The sequence below is a fragment of the Sinocyclocheilus anshuiensis genome, unplaced genomic scaffold (genome assembly GCF_001515605.1).
Source record: "Sinocyclocheilus anshuiensis isolate Anshui unplaced genomic scaffold, SAMN03320099.WGS_v1.1 scaffold20, whole genome shotgun sequence".
Classification (NCBI taxonomy): Eukaryota; Metazoa; Chordata; class Actinopteri; order Cypriniformes; family Cyprinidae; genus Sinocyclocheilus; species Sinocyclocheilus anshuiensis.
The window spans coordinates 204,051-219,482 of record NW_015558646.1 but is presented as its reverse complement, the minus strand read 5'-3'; positions in this window follow the sequence as shown (position 1 = coordinate 219,482).

Sequence of the window (15,432 nt, the reverse complement as noted above, 5' to 3'; positions counted from 1 at the left end):
CACAGCACATTTCGTATTTCAGAAGGCGGGCCTTCATTTGATACAGGAACTATTCAAGCTGTTCATGCCAAACTTTTTTTCATGCCAGATATTTTTAAAGCAGAATTTTCAGCAGCCATTACTCCAGTCTTTAGTGTCATCATGATTCATTTATATTATTTATATCATTATCATTTATCATAAATGTCATTCTTTTTTTTCTTTTTTTATCATTATATACTTGCCAGAACTGCGACCTTTAGCATGGCAAACACTTGGGAAATCCAGGTTTGAACTTGTTCTATGTTGTATCTTGATCCCATTTCCACCTTTTTCTCTTATATATATATATTTTTTATTTTTTTATTTTTTTATTTATTTTTTTATTAGCTCTCTACTGTCTCTGTCAATAAAAAGTGTTAGAGAATCTCCCAAAACAAACCTAAAATTGTACTTTTAATGTAGCAGGAGATTCTGTCTCAGTGGAATATCTTATTACGGTTTCAAATAAATTCACAAATCAGATTACTGACTAATATGGACTACAGCTCGTATAATTACATCAGCCAGAAAGCCTCACCGAAAGCACATCTCTGAAATTTAAAATCCCCTTTTATCATGTTTCACAACCATTTCGGCCAGTAGCTTCATTCATTGTGTCTCTCACCTAAACATCATCGAGCTGTCGTTTTTAAATGGGTTGATTTGATATATGTATTTATTCAGGGCGGGTATGTGAAGACTGTGTGTTTCTGGACCTCTCTGAATCACAGTGTTAATTAGGAGACTAGGCTCTTCTCCAGACAGAGCTCCAGCATTAGTATGGGCTGGTAGTGAAGACTTTAATTTATCCCCTGGTGCATTGGACTGGCAGATCAGCTTCCTCTAAAGGTCATGCTACACAGACCCTACGGCCAGAAGTTGTAGTCTCTCTTATTACATTTGAAATTAACCCACGTCTCCAAAACGGCAATTTTTTAACCTCTCTAACTTCATACAGTATATTACACTGCTATACCTTTCAATGGCCACAACTCGAGCAGCGATTCATGAGTGCTCTTTACTGCTATGTGAAACATAATAATGATATTCTAATTTCAAGTGCTTTGCTTGAACAAAGTCTGAATTAAATAAATTGTTGATGGTTATTTTTGTGTATTTTTGCAAATGTTTTCTTTGAGCCATTAGGTATATTCTGGGTGTTGGGGGTGGATAAATTATATTAATTATAATTAATATAATACTATGAATATAATATATAATTTGCCTTGATTTACCACATGACCCTATGAAATTCTACATTTGAGTGCCTGTGTGTTCTGAATATCGTCTCAGTTACGTATGTAACCCTCGTTCCCTGAAGGAGGGAATGGAGATGTCACGTCGGTGACCGAGGAATTGGGATCTCGCTTAGAAGATGAATCCTTCAGGGTCCTTCAAGGAACGAGGGTTACATACGTAACCGAGACGTTCCCTTTCAGTCGGTCACTCCGAGTCACGTCGGTGACCGACAAATTGGGATCCCTACCAAAGCGGCATGGATGCTGCCCCTTCCAGTGTCCTGTGCGAGCCGCCTGCGCCCCTTTGTGGTGTAGGCCGGGGCTCGCAACAAGAAGACCATTCACTGTTGCCATAGCACTACCCACTCAGTGAGACTGGATAACACTGGGAAAACTTACCCATTCCACTTGGAACAGGAACGTTGCAGAAGCCCCATCCTTCCCGAAGGAGGTTTCGGAAGCACTTACACATATGAACATCCGTTTAGGTGCATATGAAAGATTAGAGGTGATTGTAACCCTCATGGAAATGGTAGAAGTCTGCCTGGGAAACACGGGTTCTGAGGCTATACCGTGGACTTTACACATACGGGAACCACTTAGGCCTCTACATATGAAACCCAGCCCTCTACTGGTTCTCACGGATTCAGCGAGTGAGGGCCTGGCACCAGAAGTTCCGCCACGTCTGGCTGCTGAGGGGACGGAGGAGCTCGACAGGGCCTACAGTACGGACACTCTGGAGCAGTTTTAGCAAGCCGACACTAAACCGGGGCCTCTCAGCGCCTCTACCCGTTTGAGGTGAGAACACAGGAGGATACCGGCTCCACACGAAGGCTTCTACCCGTTTGAGGTGAGAACACAAGAGGATACCGGCTCCACACGAAGGCTATAGAATTTAGCGAACGTGTTGGAGGTCGCCCAGCCCACAGCTCTACAAATATCTGTCAGCGAGGCACCACGAGCCAGCGCCCAGGAGGGCAAAGCTAGGGCTGGGTCTGCCTCCTCCGGGGGCAGCGCTTGCAGGCTCACCAACTGATCCCTGAAGGGAGTAGTGGCCGGGGCCTCAGGATTACCTGGGAGTCAGCTGGCCCAAACTCTAGGCACGAATCGTCGACCAAAAATGCGTGCAGGTCCCCTACCCTCTTGATGGAGGCCAGTGCAAGCAGGAGCAGAGTTTTCATTGAAAGAAACTTTAGCTCGACTGACTGCAAAGGCTCAAATGGGCCCTGCTGTAGTGTTTTAAGCACCAAAGACAGGTCCCAAGAGGGTATAGAGGAGGGCCGGGGAGGATTCAACCTTCTGGCCCCCCAAAGAACCTGATGACCAGATAATGCTTCCCTACCGACTTCCCTTCCACGGGGTCATGGTTAGCAGCAATCGCAGTGACATAGACTTTAAGGGTGGAGGGAGACAGCCTTTGCTCCAACCCTTGCTGCAAAAAGGAAAGCACGACCCTGATTGGGCATATCCGGGGGTCTTCTCGGTGAGAAGAACACCACTCGACTAACAGGTTCCACTTCAAGGCGTAAGCGTGTCTCGTAGACGGTGCTCTCGCCGAAGTGATGGTGTCAGCTACCTCTTGGGGTAGGTCACCTAAAACCTCCGCGTTCCGTCCAGGGACCAGACATGAAGTTTCCAGAGGTCTGGACACGGGTGACACAGGGTGCCCCGTCTGAGTCAGTAGATCCTTCCTCAGAGGACTCTGCTAGGGAGGCTGTCGCGAGGGGCATTAGTTCGGGGAACCCAATACGGCGCCACAAGCAGAACCTGCTCCTCGTCCTCCCTGACCTTGAACAGCGTCTGTGCCAGAAGGCTCACTGGGGGAAACGCATACTTGCGCAGGCCCCGCGGCCAGCTGTGTGCCAGTGCGTCCGTGCCGAGTGTTCCCTCGGTCAGGGAGTAGAACAACTGGCAGTGAGAGGTTTCTGGAGAGGCAAACAGGTCTACCTGAGCGGCTCCGAAACGTCCCCAAACCAGCTGGACCGTCTGGGATGGAGTCGCCATTCTCCCGGGAGCGCAGCTCGAGACAGCTCGTCGGCTGCCCGGTTGAGCAGCCCAGGAATGTGAACAGCACGAAGCGACCTCAGATGCTTCTGACTCCAGAGGTGGAGGTGGCGGGCGAGTTGAGACGGGAGTGCAGACCACCTTGTCGGTTGATATACGCAACGGTCGCCGTGTTGTCCGTTCGGACCAGCACGTGCTTGCCTCGTAAGCTCCCTTTGAGATGGTTCAAGGCCAGACACACTGCTAACAACTCTAGGCAATTGATATGCCAGTGCAGTTGGGGGCCCGTCCATACCCCCAACACTGCGTGCCCGTTGTATGTGGCCCCCCAGCCAGTGGTGGAGGCATCTGTGTAAACCACAGCATGCCTGGAGACCTGGTCTAGGGGCACTCCTGCCCGGAGGAACGTAAGGTCTGACCAGGGGGTGAAGGTTTGGCGACAGGCCGGTGTATCTTGGACCTGGTGAGTGCCGCGCTGCCACGCCCACCTCAGGACTCGGCCATGAAGCCAGTGCTGGAGCGGTCTCCTATGAAGCAGCCCCAGCGGCGTAACTGCCGCTGCAGCTGCCATATGCCACAGGAGCCTCTGAAATTGTTTCAGTGGGACCGCTGTCCTGCCCTTGAACGAATTCAAGCAGTTCAGCACCGACCGCGCACGTTCCTCTGTGAGGCGTGCTGTCTGTTCGACCAAATCCAACTCCATACCGAGAAAAGAAATCCTCTGCATCGGGGAGAGTTTGCTCTTTTTCCAGCTGACCTGAAGGCCCAACTGGCTGAGGTGCGAAAGCACCAAGTCCCTGTGTGCACACAACTGATGCTGAGACTGAGCTAGTATGAGCCAGTCTTTGAGGTAGCTCCTCTCAGGGGAACAAGGGTTGCCTCCGCAACTTACGTGAAGACACGGGGCGACAGGGACAGCCCGGAGGGCAGGACCTCGTACTGATATGCTCATCCTTCGAACACGAACCGCAGAAATGGTCTGCGGCGCGGAAGGATCGGCACATGAAAGTACGCATCCTTCAGGTTGATTGCTGCAAACCAATCTCGGGGACGGATGCCGCCAAAGATGTGTTTCTGCGTCAACATCTTGAACGGTATCCGGCGAAGGGCATGGCTCAAGACACGCAGATCCAAGATTAGTCATTACCCACTGCCTTTCTTGGGTACAATGAAGTAAGGGCTGTAAAACCCTGTATTCATATCAGCTGGAGGGACCGGCTCTATCGCATCCTTCGCCAGGAGGACTGCGATCTCCGCACGCAAGACAGGAGCATCGGCCACCTTCACATCCGTCATGAAGCGGATGCCACTGAACTTGGGGGGATGCCAGGCAAACTGAATCACATAGCCGAGGCTGATGGTCCGCAGAAGCCAAAGCGACAGTTTTTAGAAGTAACAAAGAACAAATCAATATATAATTTACATTCAAAACTTGTACACTGACATTCCTAGAATTCCCTGTGTGACACTTCACATTCTTTAAGGTATTTTGTTTAAATAATCGTGTTTCTGAACAGTTGTTCTTATCAGTTATGTACATTTGGGTTTTATGTTACATCTTCTTCTGTTTAATGTTTAATGTTTAATGCATTATATAAGTGTTGTGTGTTACCATGATGGTGTTTTGTGTTTGCATGAATGAATCCATCTATATACTTCAGCTTGTGGAAAAGCTGCTTATGATGACCTTCTTCATTATTCTTAATGTAGCTTTTTCTTTTTCTTTAGTTTGGGTAGCGCTAGCCAGGCACCCAGATACCGTGCAAGCGGGACCAGCGGAACCACCGCCTTACCTGCAGTGGGGCAGCAAGGTGGAACGCAGGGACCCAACTCGGGCAGCTTGTGAGCGGACCGAAGAGGGGTCTGAGTGTGCGGTGCAATGCTTACCTGGTTCCACAGTTTGGCAGAGGGTGCATGAGGAGGGCCTTTGTTGACGCTCTCAAACCACCCGCTGCTGCCTGCTGGCTATGAAGGAAGATGAGTGTGGTCTGGTGCTAGTCCGTCCGCGACCGTGCCCTCCTGGGACCCAGGGACAGAGAAAACCGCTCTCTCGTCGAGATTTTCCAGATTGTCCACCTGGCCCTCCTCCGGGGGAGAGGTGCCTTCGCCATCCCCCAAAGAGCAGCTTCCTCTCTCTCTGGGTCACTCGTCCCGGGGCCTCTCGCTCTTTCGCTCACCGCCAGGTTTGACGGGGGCCTGGACGGGTGGGGGTGCCTGCCTACTCCCAGCTCCACTGCGCCACTTGCTGGAGGCTGCTCCGGATGCGGCACGGGAGCAGGGGCGGACGCAGGGTGCCACCTTCGTCGACGAGCAGGCTGGGGCGCTGCGGCCGGCGGACGGGGGGAGGCAGCAGCTGCCCACCGGGGCAGGGTGTGACGACCCGACTCAGTCTGCTTCTGAGCAGCCGAGAGATGCTGGGCCAAGTTCTCGACCGTGTCGCCGAAGAGGCCGGTCTGGGACACAAGGGCATTAAGGAACCGAACTTTGTCGGTGTCCCTCATATTAACCAGACACAGCCAGAGATGGCGCTCCTGGACCACAAGTGTGGACATCGCACGACCTAGAGAACTCGCAGTGACCTTCGTCGCTCGGAGCGCGAGGTTCAGTAGTGGTTCGGAGCTCTTTCAGAACTTCCGGATCATGAGCACCCTCATGCAGGTCCCTCAGTGCCTTGGCCTGATGAACCTGCAGTAACGCCGTAGCGTGTAAGGCGGAGGCAGCTTCTCCACAGGCCGTATAAGCATCGCTGGACAGGCCAGACGAGTACCTACAGACCTGGGAGGGGAGGCACGGTTCGCCCTGCCGGGTGGAAGTGGTATTAGGACACAACTGCATCGCAACTGACCGCTCCACCTGGGGGACCCCCGTATACCCCCTAGCTGCACCACCGTCGAGGGTTGTGAGGGAGGAGGAACCAGCAGGTCGCTTTCCGGCAGTAAAAGTTGCCGTCCATGACCTGGTGAGCTCCTCATGCACCTCCGGGAAGAAAGGCACCAAGGCGGGGTGATGAGAACCAGCACAAGCCACCCCGAGAAACCAATCGTCCAACCTCGAGGGCCCGGGAAGCGGTGGAAGTTTCCACTCGAGCCCTACCCTCTCAGCAGCCCGGCAAAGCATAGCCGACATCTCTGGACCCAATTTAGGCCTTGCCACCGTCCCGGAGGGCGGCAGCGCAGCCGAATAAAGAGAAAGCTCTCCCTCCAATTCAGTGATCGACATCCGGTCATCGGGAGCTGTGAAAACAACGGCGATCCGACGAGTTTGAAAATCGTGCAGTGTGAACTCGGCATAAGCGAGATCCCAATTCTTCCATCACCGACGTGACTCGGAGTGATCGACTGAAAGGGAACCTTATTTCCCTACTATATATGGGGAAAAACTGTAAAAGATCTAATCTAAGATCAATTCTTGTAATTCATTTAATTTTACTGAAAAATGCCATCAATTGTACAGTTTTTAGAAGTGAAAAATAACAAATCAACATATAATTTACATTCAAAACCTGTACACTGACATTCCCAGAATTCCCTGTGTGACACTTCACATTTTTTAAGGTATTTTGTTTAAATAATCATTTCTGAACAGTTTTTCTTATCAGTTATGTGCATTTGGGTTTTATGTTACATCTTCTTTTGTTTAATGAGTTTAATGCATTATATAAGTGTGTTGTGTGTTACCATGATGGTGTTTTGTGTTTGCATGAATGAATCCATCTATATACTTCAGCTTGTGGAAAAGCTGTTTATGATGACCTTCTTCATTATTCTTAATGTAGCTTTTTCTTTTACCACCTGCATCATTATGGTGGAAACATATTTTAGATTTTCTTTTATAGGTTTAAGCCCAACCCTCTCGGCGGCCCGGGAAAGCATAGCCGACATCTCCGGATCCAATTCAGACTTTGCCACCGCGGCACCGCAGCCGAATCTTCCTCTTCAGAGAGCTCTCCCTCCGATGCAGTGATCGACACCCGGTCATCGGGAGGAGCACCGAAGGATACCGCTGGTACGCTCTTTGAAGAGGGCCCAGCGTGTTCCTTTGGCAGCTCAACTGGTTGTGAAGCGCCAGAGGAGCGATGGTCCCCCGAGGGTTGGTTCCCTGAGGGGTTTGCCACAACTGTAACCCTCAGACCACCTGTGCTACTGCCCAAAGTAGTCCACGCCTGGCTGCCGAACACTAGATCACGGCAGAGGCAACAGATCTCCGCCCCCCTGGATGAAACGGAGCCTGGCCCATAGCTCCGAGATAGTCATCTTCCCGCAATGGAAACATGACTCATCCGTGAACGCCACCTCAGCGTGTTTAATGGCGACCAAAAAAGTTTGAGAACCACTGGTCTAAAGTTAACAGACAGTGTTCAAAAATTGCAGTCCACATGTTCACATATGTTTATTATAGTGACTTTGAATTAGGCCTCCCTAAAGTAGTGTGGTAAAGCAACATATTTGGTTTTATATTTCTGCAATCTACTTTGTGTGATTTGTTACTGACTTTCATATTAAAATCATATTAACAACATTTCATATTAACTGTTTACACCAGGTTTATTTGTCAGTGCTTTATGTTGTCATAATTATTACATGCTTAACGCCTGGCTGCCGCCAGGACGAACACTAGATCGCGGCAGAGGCAACGGGGCTCCACCCCCCTGGAGGATACGGAGCCTGGCCCGCAGCTCCGAGATGATCATCTTCCCGCAATGGAAACATGACTCATCCGCGAACGTCACCTCAGCGTGTTTAATGCCCAGACACGTGAGGCAGCGATCGTGACCATAAACCCGGCGCCAGGTAACGATCACATCCAGAAACGCACGGGTGAAACGGCATCTTTAAGAAGACGATCCGTCGTCTTTACAAAGACGCACCCGTTTATTGTAGTCTTTTAGAGAAATTGGCTCTTTTAGGGAAATGCTCTTTTAAGTGCTGAGACGCACAGGGGAAATGGCCGCTTGCAGCACGACAGGGGATGGTGCAGCCTGAAGTGCGCAACCCACTCGACACAGGAACGTATATATATATATATATATATATATATATATATATACACACACACACATAAAGCCAGAGACGTTACATACCTTTTAGCTTGAGATTGACCAGTGATGAAGAGCACTTGTCTTCTGATTTGTAGAAGTATTACAGAGAGTTTCTTTGGAGGGAAATCAATCCAGGTTAGCACATAGATACACACATATACACGCAACAGTACATACACACATACACAGGCCTGGTGACTTACCCTAATGGAATATACAATCTGATCTAACTCACTCAAAGCAATATGATGAATGGACCTGAAGCTCTTTGGAGTGAGAGTATGTGGGAGTGATTGAGATCCAATCCATAACAAAGACTGTTGTCAGGTTCAGGGTTTAAATTACAGGAGGCTATTAGCGAAACAAGCCACTGCGTTATAGCTACACTTCCTCTCGGCCTCCCTTCCGCCATCCCTCCTAACTCAAAAGGAATAAGTGGGCAGAATCAACTTTGCCGACATCCATCAAGCGAAATGAGTTTGCAGAAGGCGCTCAAACGAACACTTCAATCGTGGCCCGCATTCAAGGGGAGAAATCTCTCTTTGAACCACGCTTGTGTGTGCATGTGTGTGTTCCTTAATTCTGATAATGGTTTTAATGCAATCAATGCGAACAAAGGCGTCAGTTTGATTCTTTATTTGTTGGTTAAAAGGATAGAAGGAGAGGTCAGGCTTGAAAACGTTCAGTGATTACCGACAGGCAAAGTGTTGCCCTGGTGCCACGTTCATTAGTACAAACTGACCTCGGAAGCTTCATGCGGTTAATAACAGGCACTGAAAACTACTTTGGCGCTCATATATGTGTGAGATTCTACTCTTCCAAAAATGTTCTTTCTCATTTTAGAATCACAATACACAAGGAGGATGTATAGTGAATGAATACATATGCTGGACTGGGAACACCTGCTGTATTCCAGATATCTACTAATTGGATTACCAGCAGTTTTTTTTTTTTTTTAACATCTCAGGAATCTGACTTTGTCAACAGGTGAGCCAATCAGCAGAAATGAAAGATGGAATTTAAATGACGCTGGCGAAAAAAGAAAACTATGGCAAGATCTAAATCAAGAGTATGTAATGGAAATAAAGGATATATAAAAAAAATAAATAAAAAAAAACAAGTGATCAGGAAACATAATCACACTTTTCCTAATTAATTTTACATTATACCTTGAGCACAGCAAGGACATTTGTTCAATGACCATTACTGAAACATCTAAATGTACCTTAATGAATACCAGAAATGTTAAATACAGGCTATCGTGGACATGGATTGAAAAGCGGCACAAGGGATTTTAGAATGGCAAGCATTTGTCTGAATGAACAAGACTCTAATTGCATCATCTTAGTACCAATCATAAAGGGATTTTTTTTAATGCAAATGATTTTTTATGCTAATATTATGTCGTTATAGTATGGCTGGAAGGACTGTATTAGCGGAAATTATATTTCCATGGTAATGTCTTCATTGGGTCTGCTTGCCACCTGTTCTTTTGTGTTACAGTGACATTTCTTTCTTTCAGAGACCTCTAATTACCACATCATATAAGGGTTAAAGATGATTAAAATAGCAAATGCAACATTTAAGTAGATCAAAGGAATTAAAAACATCAGCTCAAGAGAGAGAAAAAAAGGTTTCTAAAATCTGCCATTAAGATTAGATGAACAAAGAAGGAGCTTTTTATGACTATTACTCATAATTTCTCATTATATATTTTTATTGTTATATAAAAATAAATCACACAAAATTAATAGAATCTATACGCACATGCATTCAGTACAGAAGATTGGCCTATGGCCTCCACCATATGTTCTCTAACGCGGCAGAAAACAAGAGCAGAATTTTCTTGTTAATAAAGTCACGTTTGTCTTGTCTGTAGATTTAACTCCTCTGGGATTTGCTTTGCAATCAGCTTTGAAGCCACAGTGAATGTGGCAACAGGAAGTCCCAACGGTCCAAACAGGAAGTCATCGTCAACACCTGGCATTACAAATTCTGACCCTCCCCTAATGCATCCTAGGTAGGCATCTTAATTAGCTCATGAGGATGCATATTCATGAACGCGTTCAGGTACAAACGGGTAATACAAGATGTTAGTTAAGTGCTGTTCACCTTCTACGAACGTTAATTCAAGCCCCACCTTGTTTCTAATCAACCATTCAACTCATGGTTTCCTGCAGGAGAATCTCTGATGGAATCTGTAGTGCTTTCCACAGAGATTTTGGGTTGAAATCTGTGGAATTTTCCAGAATGAGTTTGGTAAAACGTCAAAGAGAGCTGAGGGCGTTATCAAATTAGCCGAAATATTTCATATTATTTATAATTCATGAAAATGCATGGGAAGGAATGCAATTTAGAAATCTGCATTATTATTTGGTCTATATTTCATGTCACCTTGGAATAAATATATGCATTTATATTCAGTGCATTCTGGATATATGAAATTAACTGTATTTAACAATTTTAGGGTATAATCGAATGTCGTTTGAGGCCAACAAGCTCAGCTACTCAGCTGAACTCTGAAATGTTTTGTATTCCAGTCAGCTTTACTTATTCAGTTATTTATCTAATCTTAATACGATAAGCTTTAGTATGTCAGTGAACACCAGAGCATACCTAATGAAGTAGTTTAAATGCAAATCATTGTCAGATGAAAGCAAAATGAAGTAAAAAAATTAAAAAATAAAAACTTTAGGGACTGATGCACAACTACGGTGTGCACACATGTGTTCTCTAACTTGATGAAGCATATACAATTTTTTATCATGTTCACCAGGTCAGTACAGAGAAAGCTGGGTAATAGCTTCCTGTTCCGTGTACTTGTGTCCTGCATAGTTGGCAACACTTATGCTGTAAAAGATGCCGGTGATCAAAAGCTTTGAGGTGCCCTTGATTCCAGTCCCCTACAGATTTGCTCTGTCTTTGTTATTCATCTGAATCCTCTTGCATTTGATATTCCTCAATTGAAACTTTTTTTTTTTTTAAGATCTCACCCTCTCTTTTAAGTCTGACTCAAATTCCTTCTTATTCCTTTAAGTCATAGAAAGAACTGAGAGGAATGACACAATTTTTAATCAAAAGGCTAATAAAGCTATTTTTTGATGTTGGTTAGATTTCTACACACACAAGCACAGAAAATTAAAGATTTTCAAAATTTGTCAAACATTTAAATGATACAACTCTGATTGTTACATTTCTAAAATGTGTGGTCACTGTGAGGTTTTTATAACATGGTTTTATATATGGTGCGGTTTTTATAACAAATAAAACATCACTAGTACTGATCGCACACTGTCAAAAATTATCAGTAGAAATAAGCAGTCAGGTAAATGAGAAAGAAAATAAATAGTCTCAACTTATTTAACTGCAATGAGCTGGCTGAATCCACACAGACCTGATCATACAAAATGACAGTAATTAGCAAAAGAAAGTAAATAATATATTGGTGATAATAGCAATAAACACCTCTGTTTACACGAAAACACGAGAACACGAAACGCTCTTAAAAGTCTCAGAACTCATTTCAGATCCATTTGAATCAATTAAAGAGAATTAAAGGACTTCTCAGCAGACTCACTGAATTATTTATTGCATTTAATGAACCCAGTGGAATAAAACATAAGTCCGATTTCTCATTCTGAATAATAAGTGATTAAGGGGGGCATTTCATTAACATTACTGTTACTGAAATTTGGCATTCAATATGAGAATGTTTTTGTGGATGATGTCCTCACTCCCTTTGGCACCTTAAGATCTTATACAATCTTCATGTTTAGCAACAGTGTGATCAAAATTGAGAAAATGTGTGAGCTTTATAGCACAATGAACATCAAATTAACTTTAGGGTTACAGTGTGACAGTTCACACTTTTTCGTTGTTCAGTTAATCAATAGAACTATTTTTCGTATACAAAGCTGGACTTACTGAGAATATTAAAGAAAAAAAAAAGTAATTTTCTTCTGAAGTCATGCCTGTACATTTAAATTGAAATTAGCTAATGACATGCAATTATGCCCAGTGACTATTACACTATAATGAAAATACAAAATTACATTTTTAATTAACTTCAAATGCAACAGAGACATCTGTTATTCAAATGTAAAAGTAAAAAAAGTTAAATAGATACTGACAGATACATACTACATCACCATATGTGCTAATTCAAAACATGCCATCACTACTATATGTCCAATACAGCGTTGTCTTACATTTGGTTTCCAATCAATCAAATATAATTGTAGAACTATACTGTAATTACTTAAATTTAAAGGAAGTTTTAGATTATTTGGTTCTACACTGTTGTGATGAAATACATAGTCCTACTGTATCTGGTTAGAATATGGCCATGCATATTGTATTTTAACATGCAAACAACATTGTGTGTGCCTATGCACATATGTGTATTGAGAATCCCTCCTGCAGCCCTCTGATTAACAGCATAAATGCGTAATCCTGACATAATACCCTGCAGGCCTCTGTCTGAACACTAAACAGGACTGGGACAAGGGGATCAAGGGACTCTGGGAATGGAGAGGTGTCTCTGTTAGCTCCCCTTTCTTCCATGTGAAATGCTCATGGGGAACAGTCTGCCATTCAGAACAACACAGCAGAGGCTCAAATCTACACGTGCTTCTCTTAAATATACAAAACTATGTCAAATATTGAATTAAAATGATGGGAGTGGGTTTTAATGCAATCCAAGCAAACTTGAGAAATTACACTAAGAAAGGCATTAGTTACATGTATAAGAAAATATATTCTGAAACTAATAATAAAAAATTGTAATATAATATAATATAATATAATGTGGTGTTGAAACAATTTTCACTTAGAAATGGCTAGTAAATTTCACAAATAATTACAAAGAAAAAGCAAGCATTTAATTGTGAAATCTTGAAGAAAGATGGAAATCCAAAAAGCTTTGATTTTTTTTTTTACAATGCAGTATGCTATAAAATTAGCCAAAAAGATTCAAGATAAACAATAAAACAATGACATTTGTGATGGTGACAATTAAATTTTATTTTGCCCACATTTTGTTTTCTCTTCCTCACTAGAGAACACAGACGTCTTCTTGGTGAATTGTCAATAAAGAGACATACACCATGTCTCATATATCAACATTCTAATACTACTGTTTAGTTATATATATATGTAATTGTAATGGCCATATGACAGAAACAGCTGCACACCTTGAATATGCGTCGATGAGTCTAAAGCTCAGATTGTACTTATGTGCAAAAAATAAAAGCACATCCAGCTCATTCTTACGTTCATATAATGACTAATGGTAGCTCTCCATCCATATGTTTCCTCTCCTTCTGTTTTAAACACTCCTGTTTGTCTCTCCTAAAACATATGCACACAGTCTGAGAGGTGTGCAGTAATTGACAGGTTGATCACCATTTAGATTTGGAGATGAAATGGCTCTCTCTACTGTGAATGATAATGAGCCATTGTCTAAGTACAATCTGACAGGTTTACCCATATTTGGGGGAGGGAAAAAACAACAATCTTGAATGCAAGGACAGATTGTAACCACCCATTCACATGTGCAATTAATTTCATTAAGCATTCAGACATGTACAACATGCAGTACACAATGTTTATTTTGCTATTACCAAATTGTGAGCACTCAGACTTTAAAGGAGACCTATTATGCCCCTTTTTACAATATGTAATATAAGTCTCAGCTGTCCCCAGAATGTCTCTGTGAAATTTCAGCTCAAAATAGCCCACAGATTATTTATTATATGATTTTGAAAATGCCTATTTTGAGCGGAAGCAGAAACAGGCTGTTTTCGTGCATGTATCTTTAAATGCAAATGAGCTGCTGCTCCCCACCTCCTTTTCCAGAGTAGGGCTGTGCCTTTACAGCTCATACCTCAGATACTCTGCTGCAAAACATCTATTTTAAAACCATTTTAGTTTAAACTTCTGATATATTCTGGGCGCACACATCCGAAGCATGCCCACAGAAAGCGGCTGTCGCACGGCATGTGAGTACTAAACTAACTCTTCCATGTTCTCTTTCATGTCTTATTGTGCTTCAACTGTCAAATACACACAAATTTATGTTAAAACACACAAATGAGTTACATAAACACAGTCAGTTATGTCTGTGAAGGTAAACAGCTGGGAACGAAATCACATGTTTATATTAGATATGTGTGGCAGCGGTGTAATATACAGTAAATAAATCAATAAATCCACTGCTCTCTGGTCTCCTCTGAGGCTGGGACTCTAAATAGTAGTTGAAACCCCCAACTAGGAGTCACGCAATACCAGCTCTATCAAAACTGTTGCAACCTTTCATTTTTTGGCCTCCGGTTCTTTTCAACGTACTGTGGCTTCTTTATTTCTTCATTCTTTATTTGTGACTACGCTAATTTGCACTGCACTTGGTATATTGCGTTGGTCGATATGTAAATAAGATGCTGCGTCTGTGTTCTTTCATTTGTGTGTTGCTAGTAAATCACCCGCAGAAATTTCCACGCCTATCGATGTTCTTTTGGAATTGCGCTCTCGTGCTAATTTGCCCTGTTTAATAAAACTGGCCCTTCGAGTTTTCATAGTTAACAGAGAGATCATAAAAGTATTGTTTTCAAAAACTTGCACTTTGAAACCCGGTTTCAAAAATTTGCATTCTTAGGCCCCCAAAATGCTGTTGTCATGTAAATGAACAGCCAAAATGCATAAAAAGATGTCTGCTTTTATTTGAAAACTGTCATGTAAACACCTCCCTAGAGCAGCTCACACTTCATCCAATGCATATTTCACACAAAAATGGCAAGTTTAAAACTTCTTTCAATCCATAAGCATATATTCTAAATTTCTAATAAATACACATTTTAAAATGACCTGTATATAAGAATAAAAATAATTAGGATTTGAGATACTATCTGCTTGATAGTGAGCATCTTGAACCGAAGCCGTTTGATAGCGCGGTCCAGAAGACGGAGATCTAAGATTGCACGCAACCCCCCATCCTTCTTCGGAACGATGAAGTAACGTCTGTAGAACCTGGACGCTCTCGAGAGAGGCGGAACACGTTCTATGGCCCCCTTCCTCAAGAGAGTATCTACTTCTTGTTCCATTACCAGAGCCTGCTCGGGGCCCACTAGTGTGGGG